The 22,055-nt window shown below is 39.2% G+C and overlaps 1 protein-coding gene across 5 annotated transcripts in view; it reads left to right on the top strand.

The window, feature by feature from the left end:
• Positions 1 to 22,055, top strand: part of LOC145680381 (glycine receptor subunit alpha-2-like) — a 212,697-nt gene that overhangs the window by 139,348 nt on the left and 51,294 nt on the right. Inside the window, exon 1 of one of the 5 annotated variants that reach the window (XM_081750815.1) lies at positions 19,721 to 19,824. The exons of the other annotated variants lie outside the window; for them this stretch is intronic. The gene's annotated coding sequence lies outside the window, so the exon portion shown is untranslated. Of the gene's footprint in view, positions 1 to 19,720; positions 19,825 to 22,055 lie in introns of those variants that run through there. 5 annotated transcript variants of the gene reach the window in all.

The following is a 22,055-nucleotide window of genomic DNA, read 5'->3' as shown; positions in this document are numbered from 1 at the left end:
GAAAATGTATTGTCGTACTGACGAGGAAGGAAAGAAGGGGAGACCATCACTTTCCGACGAGGCAATCGCAAACGTTAAGCAAATCAGTGATTAGCATCTGCTTCATAAGTGAAAAGAACATTTGGCCGGAATACGCTTCAGTAACGACAACGAGTTAAAAGATGACGTTCAATACTTCTTCAAACAATTGGCGGCGAGTTGTTATCAGTAGAGCTTACAAAACCTGCCACAGCGCCTCAAAAATGCATTGATCAAAAGGGTAATTATGTAGAATAATAGATAAATATACAAACTTTAAAATGATACAAAACTTATTAAAAATTAACGTTCCTTTGTATTTTTAAGGGGGGGCTTTACTTTTGGGATTACCCTTGTATTACACTGCTCGTTGTGAAAATTTCAACACCAAAAAGGAATGATGGAAATGTGTCCGAATTCGTAAGATTTGATATGGCAAGATATGACGTAAGAACGATTATAATTTCAACGGAATGATACACGAGTTGATCAAGTAGTGTCCTCGGAGTTTAGTGTTTGTAGTATGTATGTAGTTCCGCAAGAGACGATTTACTCGGCATTCAAGCAGTGGAGCTTAACCGTGGAGCGTAAAACTACAAATGTCATTTCATTTCGTTTCTGTTAATGGAGCGCTGCGAAAAGTTAAATAGTAAACAAGTGTAACAGTGTCACGTAGCGCAATAGAAGTAGATAAATTGCACTCGATGAGTGGCTGATGTGGCCGGCCTACGGGAATATGGCTCTTCCTATCGTAAAACTATCGCGTGAGTAGGTGCATGTCACACAACAGTGATGCGTTTGTAGAAGCAATGGCGAGAAGAGAACCAAATACAGAAACGATCGGGTACTGAACCACTAAGTAACTTGATTACGTAGTCTTGACACTATGACCATGACAGACAATACAAAGTCATCCTCTGTGTTTATTTGACGCCATATATAGGACAATGCCGGGTGAGAGGGCCATACGGGGTAGGTGACCAATCGCTTTTATTTCCACAGCAGTACGCCAGTTAGAATGTAACTAGGTAGACCGAAAGCTTTTGACACAGTAGTAAATTATTAAATACAGTTGGTGCTTACTCTCTAGAAATATGTAAGATTTTCAACGTTATTTTCAAAATTGTCAATTATTTTGTGGTTGGCGATAGAAGTAAGCAAAATATTTTATGAGGTAATTATTGGAAATATATTGTTTGAGTTACGAAACTTTATTGCGTTTTATATGCAATATGTAACTTTCTCTAACTTTCTCTTGCTTTTGTAACATGTTATGACAATGTAACTTTTATTTTGGAAGAAATAGCCCATAATTTTCCGGAAGAGTGAGCTAATATATTTTCAGGGCAACTTTGACAATACTATGAAATTTAATTATCTTCTATACTAAATTTTGTACAATTAGCTTCAAATAATACCTAAAACCACTAAAGAAAATACAAGATTCAGTAACAAGTCTTGCAATATTTTCACAACTCAAACACCAGTCACGTGTGTACGCCATTATCGACCGTAAGTACAAGGTCAAATCGGACCCAGAGATACTGTGGCAAGAGGACTATTTAACACAGAGGCCGCCACTCCGTCAGAATCTTCAGTTAATTTTTTGAGGACTAGCTGAGGACAGTAATACTTCCGGAAGTAGGAACTAAATACACGGTTCTGATTGGTTGGCGTTATCCCTTTCTTGCTACGTAGCATACATAAAGTAGAAATCAAACGCTCGCTGCTATAGCTCCTCATGGCCGAGTGTAGTCTGTGTTTGCTTGTTGAAGTGTATAGACGTGTCTTCGCACTGTGCAACAAGCCTTGGCGCTGTTTAACTTCAGTGTTCCCTTACTTACCAATCACCCTTGCTATTATTATTTTTTTCTGTATGTTATTGTGACTGAATTTGTTGTGAATGAATCATGTCGCTAAAAAGGGGTAAATACCTTAAAATATGATTTGGTAATGTTTCGCAACGACCAAGTACATTCAATTTGCACCAGTGGCTTAGTGATAATTTCAAGTTCTCTGTTGATGATGTCCTAAGCATAAAATAGATGTTTATCGTATGTTGTTGTATGTGAAAGTTCGTATGGAAGACCTATGTAAAAATGTTTTGCGTACTTCTTGTGGAACTGTGTATTATACTGATGGCAAACATGCAATCCCAGTTTCATGGGCTGATTTTCAGATTATTACTGTTAAGTTATAACAGTAATGGAACTTGCAGATTTAGAAATTAGGAAAGTTCTTGGTGAATACGGTGTTATATCTAACATCTCTGATGAATTGTATTCTGTAGATCATGTGTATCCAATAAGAACGGGACGTAAGCTAATACGCATGGAAGTTAAAAAATCTACTCCATCTTTTGTACTTATAAAAGGGCAAAGGTTTTGTGTAACATATCCAAATCAGATACGGACTTGTCTCAGGTACAATTGGGCACATATGTATTCGAATTGCCCGCTTCGAGTTCCTAGTGATCCTAACAGTTATGCTGTAAAAGTGTGCCTCCTACAATTAGACATAGTGACCCTTCAGCATCTCTTATGCCTAAATTTGATAGCATGCTCTTTATCTCTTGCAACAGGAATAAAACATCAAATACAGTTTTGTGCCCATCTGATCCTAGTATGCCTACTTTTGACCAAAAAAAAATCCGCAACTTTTAAATAACACAAATTCTGTGTGCGAACTGAACGGTTTGAATTCTCGTTCTTCAGTAGTTCAAATAAATACATCTAGTGGTATTATTACTGAGAAGTCAGATAACTGTGTTCATCATTCTCAGTTGCCGTTGTATCCAGTACAACAGATACACATATCAACAGATGTCCCTCCGTCTCATTCTGCCAATGAAATGGAGGATGTACCTGGTGAGCGAGAAATTTCTTCTAGTAAGTTGAATTTTACAGAGAGTACCAGTAACGGTCAGGTTTGCAACTTGCCTGGTTTCCAAGAGCAAGATAGCTTGTCTGATAAAAGTATAACTGATCACAGTATATCTTCTCAATCTACTGACACACGCGTTGATTCTCCTATCACAGACTTAAATGAAATTACTGAAAAAACTTGTACTCGTCGTAAACGTACCAAACGAAACGAAATAAGTCAAAAACTGTTCAAAAAATCTGAAACTGACATAAATATGTCTAGTATGCATACAAGAAGTGCTGTTATGATGTGATTATTTCTCTTGTACATTATACTTTTAATAAGTTAAGCTATATTAGGTTCAGCTAGATTAGTTTCTCTTTTATTAATTAGGTCAGGTTTACTTTATGATACTTTTGTGTGCTAAGCTTTATCAAACTCATTTTTACGTTAACTACTGCGAGGGTTTGTTCGGTCAGGTTTGCCTTATGATACTTATGTGTTCTAAGCTTTATCGTTTTAAGCATTTTTACGTTAACTGCCGTTTACGATTTTGTTAGGTTAGGTTTACTTTATGATACTTCTATGTTCTAAGTTTTCTCAAATTCATTTTTACGTTAACTACTATGCTGTTTCTGCTATTTCCTTTGAAGAACTGTATTCTTCCTCAGTGGGCATTGTTTCCTTGCCAATGTGATGTTGCTAAAAATAGCTACAATTAGCATTAACAATATACAAAGCCCCCTCAAGCAATTCGCACTCTGTGATTTTCTACGAAATTAAGGAATTGATGTTGCTATTTTACAGGAAGTTGGTATCGCGGAACTAAATCTAAGTCCATCATACATAGTTGAAAATATTTTTGACAATAGTGGCACAGGTACAGCAATTGCTTTCAGGCCTTCAATACGTTTTTCTTCTCCTGTGTATTATCCGTCTGCTCGCATCTTAAGTGGCAAACTAGGGGATATCAATGTTGTCAACCTTTATGCACCGAGTGGCTCGCAAGCTAGAATCCAGCAAAATTCCTTCTTTTCACAGGATGTAGCTCTTACACTAGGATCCAATGTTGACAAATTAATTATGGCAGGGGAATATAATTATGTTTTAAGACCTGAAGATCAAACTCCAGGCTTTAATTTTAGTCATGCTCTCCAGAACTGGACTTCATTTACAAGATACATGGATAAGTCTGAGGCCGCAGGCACGTGATTACACTCACTTATCATATCAAAGTGTATCACGCCTTGATCTTATATATGTCTCCCCACGATTGATGCCATGTATTAAACAAGTTGGAATTGTTCCTACTTCCTTTCCTGATCACTCTGCTTACATTGTAATTTTTCTTTAAATGTTCATTTAAATGTTCATGTTCATTTAAATGTTGAACGAGGTAGGGGTTACTAGCAATTAAATACTTCGTTATTGGAAGATTAACATTTTTGTGCTGAGTTTCAATCGAAGTGGCAATACTGGATTTGGCAAAGGAAATATTTTCCTATTGTTAGTGAGTGGTGGCATAGTTACTTCAAACAACGGTTTACTAGTTTCTACCACTGGTACTCCTCTGAAAAATCTAGAGATCTTCACAATTCTTTACTTTTATAAAGATGCTTAAGAGAAGTTCGATGTGCTGCTGTTTCTGATTTGTCCATGTTACCTCAGGTTAAACATTATCAAGCATTGCTTCTAAATTTGAATCGCTGACGTATAGATGGAATCAAGATTAGAAGCAAGTAGATGCTGATGAAGAACCATCATTATATCATGTACTTCGTGAGATGAAACGAGGCCAAGGCAAGTAGATCCATCACATCCGTGATGAGGAAGAACAACTTCATGAAGATATTGCATCCATTAAAAATGTATTTCTGTCGTATTACCACAACCTATATAGTTTTTCTGAAGTTCATAACATGCCTGAGGAATCTTTTGCACCATCCTCTTGTGTTCTTGAAAATACAGCAAAACAATTTATTGTGCACCCATTCATTATTGATGATGTACGACAGGTAGTAATGACAGCAGCTAAAAGAAAATCTCCAGGACTAGATATAATACCTGGAGAATGGTATGTTAAATAAGAACTATGCCTGTGTGGGTGAATCAAAAGCTGGAAACAATAAAGCGCAAAACTACATTAAGCTTGACAAACACAACAAAAAGTTCAGGAACTTGATAACATCGAATTGATTCCACACTCGGCTTATAGTCCTGACCTTACCCCTTCGTATTACTAGCTGTTTCGGTCTATTTAGCACTTCCTGAAATCAAGATGCTTCACCAACCACCAACAGTTGGAAATTGCAGTGGTCGAATTCTTTGCCTCTAAGTATAAAACGTGGTGTCGACGTGGAATCGAGAAATTGGCAGCGAAGTGAGTATAGGCAGTTCAACACGAGAAGATATACATGAGATAAAGATTTCTTATAATTTGAATGTTAACCTGTTTTCACTGCACGTATTTTGATCAACATTGGTAAGGGAAGGTGCTGTACCTACGGCCAAAATTTGGATTTGAATGTTTTCTGATCACTGTAATGCATTTTTTCGCAAATATAAAATTTAGGCACATGGTTCGGGGTGTCTTGAATACACAAAATTTGTGTCTAGTTCAAAATGATGTTACATAAGAATTATTTTTATTTTCCCAAAACCCATTTTTTGGTCGTAAGTACAACAGCCCATTGTACCTACGGCCACCTATTATTTGAACACACGAACAGGTTAAAATTTGAAAAAAAAAATAGTCAAGAATAGGGCACGAACAATATTTTATTTTTGTTAATAAACAGGTAGTAAAGCAAACAGATCTTTGAGCAAAAGTTATTAAGGGTTATGCTCGTTAATTGCACACATCAGTCTGAAAAATGCAATTTTCATTTTTAACCCAAGTTGAAATCGCTGAAACCAACTGAAAATGAGAGAAGGTGGGATTGACGTTCAGTGGATCCAACTTTTGGTTATGGCGGCTTCTTAAGATATCAACTTGTGAACGTCAAGGCCCGTTTACTCATCTGTTTATTTACTAGTTTTGGTCGTGCTCCTTTCGAAGTTTTCTTCAAAAGCTTTCTGTCTTTCCTAATAGGATTTTCTAGTTTTTTTAAATATCTTTTGAGCTTGTCAGAATCCTTGAACTGCCTTTCTGTCCCCCCTGCCAATTCGTTTTTCCGAGAGGGGCCTTCGGATAAAGCCTCAAAACTTCTGGCAATATCAAGGGTTCTGGTGGACCTTTAGGCATGATGGTGGCTTCCGAGATATGAGGCTCCTGCTGATTTATGCCTATTGCTGGTTCTAAATGTTGTTCAACCTAGGGCTGTTCCGATAATCGAGTAATCGATAACAATTCGATAACATTTCAAAACCGTTTCATCGATAAAGAATTTTAATTTTATCGAATTATCGAACTTCCGAGACTCCCGAAATCTTTGAGACTCTCGAAATGTTCGAGACTTCCGAAATGTTCGGGACTCTCGAAGTGTTCGAGGCACTCGAAATGTAAGAAACATTAAACAACTTCGAGACACTCGAACTGTTCGAGAATCTCGAATTGTTTGAAAGCAGCAAATACAGAAATATATTAATATGATCGCATTTGTCGAGTCGCTTGAATATTTAGACAAAGTTCGGGATTATCGGAGTGTTCGAAAGAAAGGATGTATTCGAGGTTATCATAGTTGTATATAATATGTATTACATATATGCAGTGTGTTCATTTTACAACTTCTCTCCTTAGCAACGAAGTGAAGGAAAAGTTTTTTTCCCCACAGATCTGTACAAGGTTTAAGCAGTCTGTCAAAAGAAAGAGGAAGAGAAAACTTGCATCACCCGAATGGAATTGGAATCCAAGACAACGTTAGTCTACTAATAGTCACTTTGCCGATTGCGCCAATAACGGGGCATGCAGAAAAATTATTTTACATATGATTTCGACAAATACAACTTTCCAATAACTTATCAGATGAAAAAAGTTGTTTGACTAGTTTGGCTGCAAGAAGAAATCATTGGAAAGGTGAAGGAACCGAACTGTTCATCACTAATTTTGATAATACCCGAAACTTCGATAATACTCGAAATATCGATAATACCCGAAACTTCGATAATACTCGAAATGTTGATAATACCCGAAACTTCGATAATACTCGAAATTTCGATAATATCCGAAACTTCGATAATACTCGAAATTTCGATAATACCCGAAACTTAGATAATACTCGAAATTTCGATAATACCCGAAACTTCGATAATTTCAGATACTCGAACGGTTTCGAGTAACCGATGACAACTCGATAAATTTTCACTCCCGAAGTTCGATAGGTCTTCAGCCTTATCGAACACCCCTAGTTCAACCATGATCCTCGAGGATGGTCCTGCTTCATTGTCATCTGCTGCTTGTTCACGGGCCTTAGTATTGTGGCCGTAGTTACAACTGATTCAATTACCTTAGGTACAGAACTTCGCCATCTTTGCTGGTTACCGGTGACAAACCCAACGTGGCATCATCAAAATAAAAATCATGAATGAGTCAATAGAATCACAACCAATCGTCATAAGAAATTGTTGGTACTTTCGCGTGCATTGTACGGGAGAGAAAAAAATACAGTTTGTGTCCACATGTTTTCTACTTTGACCTACCGAAAACATAAAAAATAAACATCTGTTTACCAGAACAAAATCTCGGAATACGGATACGTATGGAACTGAAGGGCCCGGAACGGAATCTTCTCTGACCAATTCCCGATCTTTTCCGACAACAAACGACTTTTAATGGGCACTGGCCGTAGGTACAGCATCCTCCACTATGTTGTGTGTGTGAAATTCACCCTTGAGTTTCAGAAACCTATACTAATTAGTCGACTGTATACTAATAAGGTACTTGTAACAAATAAGGCCCGGAGGGAAATAAGGCCCAGTGCAAAATTTTGTAGGTTAGAAATTTGACAACATTACAAGTAGCAATTACCCACACAATGCCTGCTTGAGAGAGTTCATCTTCTTGTGCATAGTTAGACGGAACATTGCCAGTATTGAAGCATCGAGAAGCCATTTTCTATGTGTTGATATAATTTAGGAGGGCAAAGTAAGTTCATTTTTTCTGTGTATAATAAAGCTAACAAGAAACAACTTGTATATTTGTGAGGATCACAGTGTTTAGTATTTGGGATAGTAGTTACTTCGTTTTAGTTCAGAACATGTTTGTAGATAATGATTTGAAAAATGGCGAGTACATGGTCGGTAAATAAGGCCCATCAAGAATCTACTGGCCCTCATTACTCTAAAAAAACATGTATACGCTGTTTAATACTTGAAAACTGGCAAGATAAATGTGTGTTAGTTTGTCATTCTTTTTTGGCCAGTGCCAGCCTTTGTAGTAGCGCGGTCTATCGTGTTCAGGCCTAGTTGTCGACTATGGGAATTGGCATTTTCAAGTTCTGCGTTGATGTTTTTCATAATGTAAATCTCTATTTTTAATGCATGGAAATGACTCATACTACTGTTTTTGGGTACATTTTAAGCACATTTTCGTGCGATTCTGATCATTCGATGTATCTTGGTATCGTTCATTATGCGACAAAGAATGGTTCGGTGACATGCGAAGCTGTAAAGGGTGCGATGTATGGGTACACAAAGAATGGACTGGCTTGGTCGACACAAATGATAAAGAATTAATTTGCTACAAGTTTTATCAAGTGTAAACATTGCTGAAACTTAGTGTGAAATCTCTTTCCAATGCTGATTGGTTTGTTATGTGTCCAAGCTTATTCTTTAAAATTCAGTTAGTTGCCACGATTAACTAACGACTGCATAACAGAAGGGAGATTATCCAAAATCTTATTATTTCATATTTATATTGTTACTATATATCATTTTATTATTATTTTTTGAAGTGCTGTAAAAATGTAAGTGCTGTAGATGTTAATTCAGTTCTAGTGGTCTCTCAGGTCGTAAAATTTTACTTTTCAAATGGTAGGCCTTGTTTATCCACCGTGCGGGTAATAAGGCCATTTTGTACGTTTCTCTTTCAATACGTTTTTTCACACATTCAGATCAATGTTTAAGTTAAAGTAAATATACCATAAGATAGGTAAAACATTGACAAATAAAATGCATATTTTTTGTATACTGCATCATAAGTATTTAAGTAATGAAGAATGTATACTTTGGTGGGCCTTATTTGCCGCAAGTACCTTGTACTAATAGAAAAGTGAAACACTTATATCGGTGGAGATTCTTCCCCAACTGGCAAAATCTGAATTGAAGCAACTGGATATGCCTAACATGTGAGAGTTTAATGGTTGTCGTTCTTGCTTCCTAGTTGAGAAGTTCTAGGTTTGAGTTGCGTGGATAACAATCCTAATTGAAGTCTTCCAAGAGCTCTCCTTCTTCTGTTTCTGTGTCCTGATAATATATACTTTTAAAGTATAGTTCTTGATATAAAAATATTTAAGCAATAAATATAAACCACTATAAAAACAGTATAACTCTCAATTATTCGAACTCCACTACTCATCCAGATCACCAAATATTCGAGTCGATAAAAGAAAATTCAAACTGATATTTTCAAAAAAAACTTATTCAAATACATATACAGGGTGAATCTGAAAGATGTGCACAAATTTCGGGGAAGGGGTGATTCGTGACATCAAAAAAGACAAAAAGTCTTCTTTCTTGTCGTCCAATTCCGCGCCGTGTACGAGTGAGAGGGATGTCAACTTGGAATCGAAACTCGAATCCTGACAATTGGAAAGGAGTAGAAAGATGTACACAGCGTGCATGACGCGGAATTCGACAACACGAAAAAGGATTTCTTTGTCTTCTTTTGATGTCACAAATCAGCTCCCAGTTCGGTTTTTGTGCACATCTTTCAGGTTCGCCCTGTATATTCGTTCCTAAAATATAATTTTGTAGAAATTCGTATTTAAACCAACGTTAATTTTTTCTTTGATTAAAATATCTGAAGTCTGTATTTAGATCATTCTAGGTCAATTTTTCACCAACTTCAAAGATCTCTCTATTAGATCTACCGTATTCTAAGGAAACCCTAGGAATTCATTTTTATAGTATTTGGTATAAAAAACTCCATTCCATTTTTACCTTAGCTGTATGACTGTCCGTCCATCCGTCCGGGAGACAAAAACTCTCAAGAACTAATTGATCAATCAAAACCAAATTTATTATTCGAACCGGAAGTGGTAGAATCAACCATTTTCCGTTTAACGTGGATCATTATAAAGCAGAAAGAAGGACTACTTAAAAGCAAGAAGCTGATTTTAGCGACCCATTAAGTGCCCCAAAGATCCTACATTTGTGACAGTCATATAATGACTACGAGGGTGCACTTTCCCTACCAGTAGGCAGAGGTATTTGCCCCAGTATGTTTTGTCAAACACAATCACAGTAATCATTAGGGCAAAAGAGATAGATATTTGGATAAGAAAAACTTTATATGAAAAAACTTTTGAAATTAAGATTACAAAATACTATGGGCTGAGGACTATGATTACAGGTTAAATAATAAAAAAAGTTACATAATACTTGTGTCTTCTTGATTGCCACCTGTTTTGGTTATCCTTTCTGCTCTAACGCCAGTTGCTGGAGACTTGCGTGCTTTTGTAGGACTGGAGCCAAGAGAAAGAGAGAGAGTTCTTGCTGCGTTGCAAAAAGACCATACTGCGCTGCAACCTGGTAGCCGCTTCTGTAACTGACCCAATTGATGATCGGTACGCAAAGAGGCAGATTTTAATCTGCCGTCCACACATTTTATCTTCATGCTTAACTATCTGCTAATATCGGAAGTGTCAGAAATCCACTACAACTTGTGACCAACCTTGGTCCCACTGCTCATCCCGCAAAGAGATCTCTGAGTTAGCAACACTGTAAACAGTGAATAGTCTGTGTATGGTGAAAAGAGAAACAAACGTGCTGCTTGCAGAAACTTTATGTGCGAAGATGAAATAATTGGTTATCTGTACCAATCCGTCTTAGCCAGTGCTTATACAAGCGTGATATAGTATTCTTTCAGTGACAAAGGTTATTAACATATATATTTTTACTATATTACTATACATTAGCAGTTTTAATTCTTGATGTATTCACGAAAACATATGGTGCCGTGAGTTGGTTCTCAGTGTAGCGCTGTATTTATCTGCTATCATCGGGTGTAATAAGTGATAATCCAAGACGCAAATGTGAATATATTGTGCCTAACAGTTTATATTATACAAGTGATCTTATATATTACTTGGAATTGCAATAGTACAAGCGGATGGCTTACAGTATGTGTGATTGGCGAAAGGTTCCATTGTCATAGGCCAAGATACAAATCATCCTGTACTCTAATTGTTCTTATGTTATATTGCATAGTCTAAATATATTTAAATACGTTCCAGTGTATATCCTATGTTCTTTTATTAGCACTTATAATCTGTGTGCATGATTACGCTTATATGCGCGTTATCGCTACCAGAGCTCGTTTACTAAGTTTGTGTTGTGTACGATTACTAATCCTCACACACCACGTATACTGTTAAACGATCCACCTCTACAAGGTGAAATAATTACCGTCACATACAAGATTATGAGACTCAGAAAATAAGTTGCAAGTGCGTACAGTTACAAGGTGCAGACAAGAGCAAACAAAAAAAACATTGCAATACAGTTCCGTGCAGGTATATTTTAAGTGAGCCATCAAGATGAGTGACAGTGAGTCAGCGTCATACACAGTAGAACCGATGGACAGACAAGACATGATGTTAGAACTATTGAAAAGTGTGAAGGAACTCAAAGAGACCATGACGACGCAGCAAAACAAAGCAGATGCCCGAATGGAAAAGCTTACAAAAAGTATAGGAAACTTGTCCATACATGTCACGGAAATGTATGGGGAAATACAAACAGTAAAGAACAATATTAACCAGGTCACAGAGGAAGTGAAACAACTTAAAGAAGAAGTGCAGGCAGAAATTTTGCACATCAACAAGGAAGTGCAAGATGTAAGGCAGGAAACAGAAGTAGCAACGACTGGTATGCGGCAGGAGCTAGATAAGCTACGGAAGAGCTGCGAAAGCCAAATTGGACATATAGAGGCAAAGCAAGATACCATCGAGCACAAGTTCTATATGACGGAGAAGGACTGGAAAGAAGTTAAGAACCTTGTGGACGCGCAGACAAGGGGACAGGCTACAGAGGTGAAAACACGCGACGGTACGATGCAGGCAAGCAGAAATGGGACTAGTAATTTGAACCAAAGATGCAAAGAATCGCACGCATCAGAATCTGAGTTATCCTATGACTTGGTGTCGCAGTCAACCAGCATGGAAGAGGACTGGTCAGAAGACAGCGAGATTCTTAAGTTTAGAGCAAGAGGTGAACTAACCACTCAGGAGAACGGAGGTAAAAGGAGAGGAATACGCCAGCCCTGCAGGAAATATAAATGTACCGGTTCAGGGAGTAGGTGTGTAGGTGATAAGTGTAACAAAAGTCCTCAGGAACACACCGAATCAAGGAGGTTAGCTTCTCCAGGATACGGACGGAGTGAAGAAAACTGTATCCCACATCGGGGAAGGAATCCATGCTGTAGGATACGCGGGTTAGGAAATTCTTCAAGGTGTGAGACAGGTCGTGATGCAGTAAGTCTTAACCCTAAGGACATACAATTATTTACAAAGTATTCAGGTGAGTCTAGTAGCATTAGTGCTTCATCATTTTTACAACATCTGAACGACGAAGCTAGCGCATTTGGTGTTACCACTGACTATTTATTACCAATGTTACCTATACTCTTAACGCACTCGGCTTATAGTTGGCTAAAGTTACAAGCGCAGCCTTTTAAAACTTTTGCAGAATTTGAGACTGCATTACTTTCTACTTTCGAGTCGGATAACGTAACCGCGAACCGACTGGTAACTTGTAAGAATACAGTGTTCGATCCTCGAGTGTACAGTAGTGTGCGTGAGTTTGTGTTAACACAATTCCAGACTCTGAAGGAACTCATACCGACTGTACCGGAAAAAGTAATTATCGCGGATTTAATATCGGGAGTGCCACGAAGGGTGCGAGAACTACTTATACTCCATCCACCCAATAACCTCATTGAACCTTTGTCTATGGTTGACAGACTGGAAACGCTGTATCGTACAGAAGGAAAATACAAGAATAGTGGTGAGAAAAAGGAACAAACTAATGCTCGAAGTGTACCAGTGAACAAGGTAAAGGCAGAAAAGACTGCTCAGCGAACAAGTGAAAACGAAGTACAGAATAATCAAAGTAGAAGGAGACGTCAGTAGAAAGAGGGACCGCGATAAGCGAACCCGGAGGCATGCAAAAGGAAGTGTGACTAGCAGCCCGCCAGAGAACGAAAGATGTGACTGCCGCAAAAGACGAGAGACGGATAGTGGGTCCAGAACAAAACAAGCAGTAGAGGAGAAAAGGAACCCGAACCAAAGAGAAAATCAATGCTCATCTCGCGACGGTTATGGCGTATATACGTCAATACCGTGGCATGTTCTGGCCACGACCCCCCATCTTGGACCAGTGAAGCGAACTGGGGGCCTGTTCAAGAATATTTAGTGTGCGGGATTTCTAGCACTTCCTCCCACTCAACCAATGGCAATCAAACGGGAAATGAAAAGGGCAAACTGACGCATTCGCACGCTAGAATTAAAATACACATCAACGACGTAATACTACTGGCTCTGCTCGACACTGGAAGTGAAGCGTCCCTCCTGAGTTATGACACATGGAGGAAAAAATGAAATGAAAATGAAATCTTTGAGTTTTACGTCCCACGGTTATGCCGGTTAGGCTAAAGGAGACGGTGATAATGAGTAATGAATGAAATGGTGGAATGAAGAAAGTGGGAGGAAACGGGAGAACCCCGAGAAAACCCACGCACGCGGTGTTTGTCCACCACAAAGTTCACTTGGCGGGGGCTGGGATCGAACCCGGGACCCCAAGCACCAGAGGTGAACGCTCTACCACTGAGCACCGCGGCCCCCAACACATGGAGGAAAGTCACGCACGATGTGTACCGGCATAGAATAGAAAAGGCAGACGGTGTGGTGCTAGTTGACTTTACTGGACGGAAGAAATTCGGAGTTAGAGGCAGTGCTGTGATTCCGTTAACGATGTGCGGTGTTGAGTGCTCTGTTAAAGTGTACATAGTAGAGCACTTGTCGGAAGAGTTGATATTAGGCATAGACGTGTTAAATGAATTGGGAGCCCTGTAGATTTCCGATCACGTACGATGAGTTGGGGCGATGGTAAGGTAAGGAGAATTCTCCGCATGCTGCCGCTTCCACCAGAGATGGAGGTGTGCGAAGAACAGGAAGGATCATCTATAAACTACCTGAGTAGGGTGTGTGCCTTGGAAAGGGATGGTGACAAAAACATAAGTGCACGAATCTATGATGCGATCAGGACCGCGGATGTTCTCAATGGGTTGGAGCAAAATCAACTCCACGAACTACTGATGGAATACCAAGATGTGTTCAGCGAGACACCAGGGTTATGCCGTGACTTTATATACAAGATAGAGGTAGAAACGGATCAGCCCATAATGAGGAAACCCTATCCTGTACCACTGAAGTACCGAAACCAAGTGAGAGAGGAAATAAGGTAACTCTCAAAGAGCGGGATAATCCAGCCCAGTCAGTCCATCCACAACAACCCAATCTTAGTGGTTCCTAATAAAGATGGAAACAAGATTCGCATCTTTGTCGATCTCAGAGGACTAAACTCTTTCGTAAAGTTGAAGCAAGTAAGGACGGAACCCCTCGAAGATGTTCTGGGAAAACTTCAAAAGAAGAAGTACCAATCGTCGGTGGATATAGTGCAGGGTTACAATTCCCTCTTACTGCACCCAGAGTCCAGAAAATACACAGCGTTCTTCTTCGAAGGACAGCAGTGGGAATTCCGTGTCGTGCCTTACGGCTACATAAACGGTAGTAGTGCACTTAATGCTGCTCTGCAACGAGTGATCCCATCAGAAAAATTTGGTGACTCGTTAATCAAGTACATGGATGATATCCAAATCCTAGACGATACATTCGAAGAGCATCTGGACCATTTGAGGAAGTTGCTACAGGCCTTTCGTCTCGCTAATCTCCATCTCAACCTGGACAAAAGTGTCTTCTGCAGAAGAAATCGAAAGTTCTTGGGATATGTGATAACAACAGAAGGCGTGACAAAGAATATGGATGCGGTAAGACCGATCATCAATTTCCCACGTCCAATGACGAAGAAGGCGCTGCAGCGTTGGCTAGGGTTGATCCAATATCAACATCGTTTTTTACAGAAGTTTGCGGAGATTGCGCAACCTATTTTTAACCTTTTGAAAGGAAGCAGCAAGAGGTCCTGGACAGAAGATTGTGAACAAGCATTTACAAAACTCAAAGAGCAAGTGCAAAAAGATGTACTCCTGGCACATCCTGACTGGAACAAAGAATTCATCATCCAAAGTGACGCCTCACATGTTTCGTTAGCTGCTTGTCTAAAACAAGAGCACAGTGGTGAAGCACAAGCCCTCCAGTATGCTAGCAGGACGTTGAAGCCACAAGAGAGGAATTATAGCTCCAGCAAACTGGAATGCTTAGCCGTTATGTTCGCCGTGCGGAAATGGTCTAGATGGCTCGTAGGACATAAATTCAAGGTATTATGCGACAACCAAGCGTTGAAGTGGTTGAAGAATGGACGGAACTGGAGCAGCAGACTAACTAGGTGGTCCATCGAGTTGCAGCAGTATGAGTACGAAGTAGTGCACGTACCAGGCAAAACTAACATAGCCATGGATGTCACGGGTAGCCATCGATGAGGTAACTTACCAGTATAGGGTGAATACCGTACAGGCTCTCTGCGAGGAAATCCAACATCTAACACCAGTATTATTAAGTCTTCAACAACAACAAGATGAAGATCTAACTCCGATTATCCTAGCCCTCAAGGATCCGCGAGTAGCAAAAGATGATAGGAGGTGGAAGTATTGGAAGGAGAACTACCGCCTGGACAATGGCATTTTGGAGGTGAAACACCCACGGGAACCACAACGATGGAGGATTTGCTTCCAGCCGATCTGGTACCGGACATGCTACGGATTAGTCACGAACGTACAGGACATTTCGGCGTGGGGAAAGTCTACGCGAAATTATCAGCAAACTTCTTTTGGCGGAACATGAAAGAACACGTGCAGAGATTCATACAAGATTGCGTAGAGTGTATGAGAAACAAAGTAGATAGACACCCTCCTGCAGGACCTCTTAAGGTATTTCAAGCTTCTAGACCTCGGCAAGTACTATGTATTGATTACTTGGGCGCATGGCCAGCTTCAACTCATGGCTATAGATACGTATTGACAGCTACGGATGCTTTCAGCAACTGCATTGTAGTATATCCTAGCACCAAGGCCTCAACCAGCCATGTGATCAAATCGCTATCAACGTACATCACGCACCTTGGGCGACCCGACGTGGTAGTGTGCGATAATTCCACCATACTTACAAGGAAGGGTCACGCAGTGGCTCCGCTGAGATCCGAACGAGACAATTGTGTTTGCATTTGATATGTTATAATTAGACGAATCCCAAAGTTATACGTGCCACCGAGCGGAATATCGTGAGTTACAACATATTTTGTACTGTAAGAACTACAAAAAATTTACCTGGCATAATAGTTTGAACCGAGTCATTTGTTCGAAATCGGTTGAGTAAGTGGAAAACTCGGCCAACATGTAATCCCATCATTTTCAACGACAAACATTTTTGGGCTAAAAACTTTGTCCCAGGGTCCCCCGCAGGGTCCCAGACGGGGTCCAACTCAAAATTTTCAAATGGCAAGGGGGTTAAATGGCACATCATTTGAAAGGTGTTGTAAAATGAAAGAAAATGCAGCAAGTATCGACTCTCTACAACAACCCTGTGCAAAATGGCGGTGTGTCAAAGTGTAAACGAAAATTTCATTGAAAAGTCCATGGTTATCCCTATAAATCGGAAACGGTAAGACAAATGTGAAAACAGGAAAGGATGTGTGGCATTATTTTCAAAGTACAACGATTAAAGTGAAAACGTCTTGTCCCAGGGTCCCCACATGGTCCCAGGTGGGGTCCAACTAAAAAGTTTCAAATGGCAAGAGAGGTAGGACATCGTTTGAAAGCTGTTGTTAAGTGAAAGAAAACGGAGCGCATCTCGACTTTCTACGACAACCCTGTCCAAAATTGCGGTGGGTCAAAATGTAAACAAAAGCTTAATTGAAAATCTATTGCCACCTTGAATCCAAGAGGGCCGCTTCAAACCTATATCGAAAGGATAAGCGTACCAAACTGCTGAAGCTAGGAAAACAAATTTGGCATTAATGTTGATTAGTAAGTGACTAAAATATGAAAAATGTTCAAAAACGCAACATCCTGAGTTCAAAATGCCGCACTATGTATCGAACGCATATCCAGCTCACACCAATGGTGTTGAAGAAGCGAACGTTTATGGTTAATAGTAGATATCCATAAAATATCAAAGAGTATAATTTGTAATCCAATGTGGCTGCCAGCGTGAAAAATGAGTTTGTATATAAATGTGTTATTTCTTGGAATACTGTGACCAAACCAACAAAGTTTGACGCAGCTCGATGTACTGAATTGACTTACACATGTTTGGTACTACTCGCCAATCTTGCAAATGAATTTTTCTTTTTTTTTTTTGGTATATTTGGTATTGCTTGAAGTATTGCGATCAAACCAACGAATGACATACAAATGTAACCATCACGAATACGTTACAATAGAGCCCCCGACCTACTGGTGCATCAAGTTCTTTCTGTATGAACTACGTACGAGAAAATTAGAAAAATACCCGAAGGTATTCAACTTTTGTTTAGCAGTATGAGTTGGAAATCAGAGTTGTGTGTTCATCGCATATTCGTTATATTCAAGTAAATAATGTCCAGAGAACCGTGACGAACGTGCATTAAGAACAAAATATATATCTGTTGTTACCGAATGAAATAATAGTTGAAGTGAATCGAAATTCAATTGTTCTTTAGTCTTCCTATTATTTCTAAATACATAATAGAGAAAAATAGAGATTTAGATTTCTACTATGAATGACATAGGTTTTAAGCGGCCATCTTGGATTCAAGGTGGCCATAGTTTTTCAATTGAGCTTTTGTTTACATTTTGACCAAACGCAGTTTTGCACAGGGTTGTCGTAGAAAGTCAAGACTTGATCCATCTACTTTCATTTAACAAGATCTTGCAAACGATGAGCTTCTTAATCTCTCTTGCCATTTAAAACTTTTTAGTTGGACCTCACCTGTGACCCTGTTGGCACCCTAGGACGAGACGCTTTAACTCAAATTGTTGTACTTTGAAAATAATGCCACACTCCCTTTCCTATTTTCATATTTGTCTCACCGTTTCCGATTTATAGGGATAACCATGGACTTTTCAATTAAGTTTTTGTTTACATTTTGACCCGTCGCCATTTTGCACAGGGTTGTCGTAGAGAGACATTTTCTTTCTGCATTTTCTTTCATTTTACAACAGCTTTCAAATGATGTGCCACTTAACCCCCCTTGCCATTCGAAAATTTTGAGTTGGACCCCGTCTGGGACCCTGCGGGGGACCCTGGGACAAAGTTTTTAGCCCAAAAATGTTTGTCGTTGAAAATGATGGGATACGTATTGTCAGAGTTTTCCATTTACCCAACTGTTTCCGAACAAAGACTCGGTTCAAACTATTCTGCCAGCTTTGTAGCTTTTATATTACAAAATATGTTGTAACTCACGACATTCCGCCCGGTGGCACGTATAACTTTGGGATTCGTCTAATTATAACATATCAAATGCAAACACAATTGTCTCGTTAGGATCTCAGCGGAGCCACTGCGTGACCCTTCCTTGTTAGAAGTGGGAGCCTCTCCGACTTCCTGGCAGCACAACACATCCAGTTAGGTTTCACTACTGCGTATCATCCTTCCAGCAATAGAGCAGAGAGGAACCATTCAGAGCTTATCAGGCTATTGAGGCATATTTGCCACGAGAACCATGAGAAGTGATATTCGCATTTGCAGGAATGTATCATGCTCCTGAACAATTCTGTTTCCAGCTCTTTAGCAGTGACACCAGCTGGATTAATGTTGAATCATTCTCCACACTACTATGTGCAAAGGTATTTAGGACTAACCCAGACAAATCTCGATCCGGAAGACATAAAAGCGGAATGGGACAGACGACTACTGCAAGCCTATACGAATAAGTTAACCAAACGACAAAGAAGAAATGAAGCCCATAACGAGAGACAAGCCTCCCGAAAGGAGATCAAGGCACGAGATTGGGTGTTCTTACGAACTCATTATCTCAGCAATTTCGCACAAAGAAAAATAAGCAAGTTCTTCCAAGTATACCAAGGTCCCTTCTGGAGCGAGAAGGTGATCGACGACAAAGTGTTGATCTTGAAGGACCCGTTGACAGGAAAAAATCTTCGACCCCAATCCATCGACAATTGCAGGAAATGGAATCCTACACCTAAAACTGAGCAACAGTGGATAGAGATCCTAAACAAGAATTCGAGAAGTAACTTAGACACGACAGGTGAAAACCGATCGACTGATTAGTAGTGTTGCTAACCTGGGGAACTAGCTCACACAAACATCAACATACAGGTAATACCATCATGGGTTCTGGAGCTTAGTGCTCAGTAGGACTGACCTAACTAAGCTCGCCCACGCTGGGAAGCCATATTGTGACCAACCTTGGTCCCACTGCTCATCCCGCAAAGAGATCTCTGAGTTAGCAACACTGTAAACAGTGAATAGTCTGTGTATGGTGAAAAGAGAAACAAACGTGCTGCTTGTAGAAACTTTATGTGCGAAGATGAAATAATTGGTTATCTGTACCAATCCGTCTTAGCCAGTGCTTATACAAGCGTGATATAGTATTCTTTCAGTGACAAAGGTTATTAACATATATATTTTTACTATATTACTATACATTAGCAGTTTTAATTCTTGATGTATTCACGAAAACATATGGTGCCGTGAGTTGGTTCTCAGTGTAGCGCTGTATTTATCTGCTATCATCGGGTGTAATAAGTGATAATCCAAGACGCAAATGTGAATATATTGTGCCTAACAGTTTATATTATACAAGTGATCTTATATATTACTTGGAATTGCAATAGTACAAGCGGATGGCTTACAGTATGTGTGATTGGCGAAAGGTTCCATTGTCATAGGCCAAGATACAAATCATCCTGTACTCTAATTGTTCTTATGTTATATTGCATAGTCTAAATATATTTAAATACGTTCCAGTGTATATCCTATGTTCTTTTATTAGCACTTATAATCTGTGTGCATGATTACGCTTATATGCGCGTTATCGCTACCAGAGCTCGTTTACTAAGTTTGTGTTGTGTACGATTACTAATCCTCACACACCACGTATACTGTTAAACGATCCACCTCTACAAGGTGAAATAATTACCGTCACAAACTTTTATTTCCAATATATATCTACGTAGAAAAAAAACTATGAGAGATAGCAAGAAGCTTTTTCTTCTATTTGGAATTGATTTGGTGTTCTAAGAACCTGTACGGATATAGTATACATGAAGCTGCATCAGTTCCCGAAGGAGTAGGACGCTCATACTTTTAGGGATTATTCATTGAGTATGTACAAACTTACAAAGGGGGTAACAAAGCGACTTTTATTTATTTATCGACTGATACGAATATAAAAAAGAACGTACCTGTACTTTATATCTGCGTGTAGTGCCCTTGTACTTTATCTATGACTATGTGTGTGTGGGAGGGGGGAATTTAACGCATATCGCATGTCTTGTGCACATGGATACTTCTTACTATTGCAGTACGTAGAAAGTTTATGGTATTTCATGTAGAAGTGGTAATAGAACACAGAAGAAACGCAGATCAGGGGGTTCTCATGTATACTATTACCACATGTACCATCTTTGCTCTCTATTCAAATCGAAAGTGGCATAAATCAACCACTTCCGGTTTTAACGTTGATAGAAATAGAATAATATCCGATAGATAGCTAGAAACGGTTTCCTGTCTTCAATTAAGTATACCACGAACATGTTATATCCTCACCCTTATCTCTCTAACTAAACCCAAAAGTGGCAAAAATCGCCCACTTGTGGTTTTAGCTTTTATCATTATAGAGTAGGATAGATAGCAGATAGAAGAAACGACTTACTGCAGTCAATGAAGTGTCCCAAGAACATATTCCATTTTCACTCTAAATCACTCTACTAACCCCGAAAGAAGTAAAAACTTACTTCTTCTTTCGGTGTCAATGTTAGCTGATAGAATATCACCCCATTATAACGATAATTTCGATATATATTATACTCCCAAGTCTACTATTTTTTTAAAACTAAACGTGACAACACAATTTCAGATTTAATTAATTCATTTATTTGATATTCCATCTCTAAACATACGTAAATTAGATTAATAATTTAGATATTACACTTGTTTTTACATACTATCCAATTTCAACAATTAAACCAAGGATGTTATAAATAGAGGATCGGCCCATATGTATCTTCATCCTATTAAGTTGATGAAGCCAAACTCAACCGAGCATCGGCACGTCTGATTGGCTACTCTCGTTTCTGCCATCGCCTGATTGGCTACTTTCATTCCCGCCATAATTGTTGGCTTAAAACTTTGCGATCCTATTGGGCGGAGTGGGCAGAATAGGGGTGGGGAAGCTGTGACGTATGGCTTCAAGATTTTGTTCTAAGGGCAGATCCTCTATTTTATAAGATCCTTGAATTAAACTCTATATTTATACTGAATATATTTGTTTATCTTCTAACTACACAAATTACATGGCGCTTATGTACGGGCACTTGTAGCCAACGGATACTACTTATCGTTATATCATACAAAAGGAAACACCTTGTCGTGCTCGAATCGGCACATCCGGATTTTATGCAGAACTTATTAATACATATAATAAGAGTTTCATTGTACAAAATATGCTCAAAAAGGACGCTGGGGTGTAGTTGCACGGTGTCATCTATAGAAGTTGTATCCATTTAAACTAGTAAGCCCGGTAGCCTAAACCTTTGTTACAGTCAGTGTCGAGTTTGAAGGAGTTGTGACATGTTAGTTGGCTTACAGAAGCAGAAGAGTGAGGACGTGTTAAAAGTG

The sequence above is a fragment of the Thermobia domestica genome, chromosome 3, assembly GCF_964235325.1.
Source record: "Thermobia domestica chromosome 3, izTheDome1.hap1.1, whole genome shotgun sequence".
NCBI classification, from domain to species: domain Eukaryota; kingdom Metazoa; phylum Arthropoda; class Insecta; order Zygentoma; family Lepismatidae; genus Thermobia; species Thermobia domestica.
This window is presented reverse-complemented; position numbering and strand designations above follow the sequence as displayed.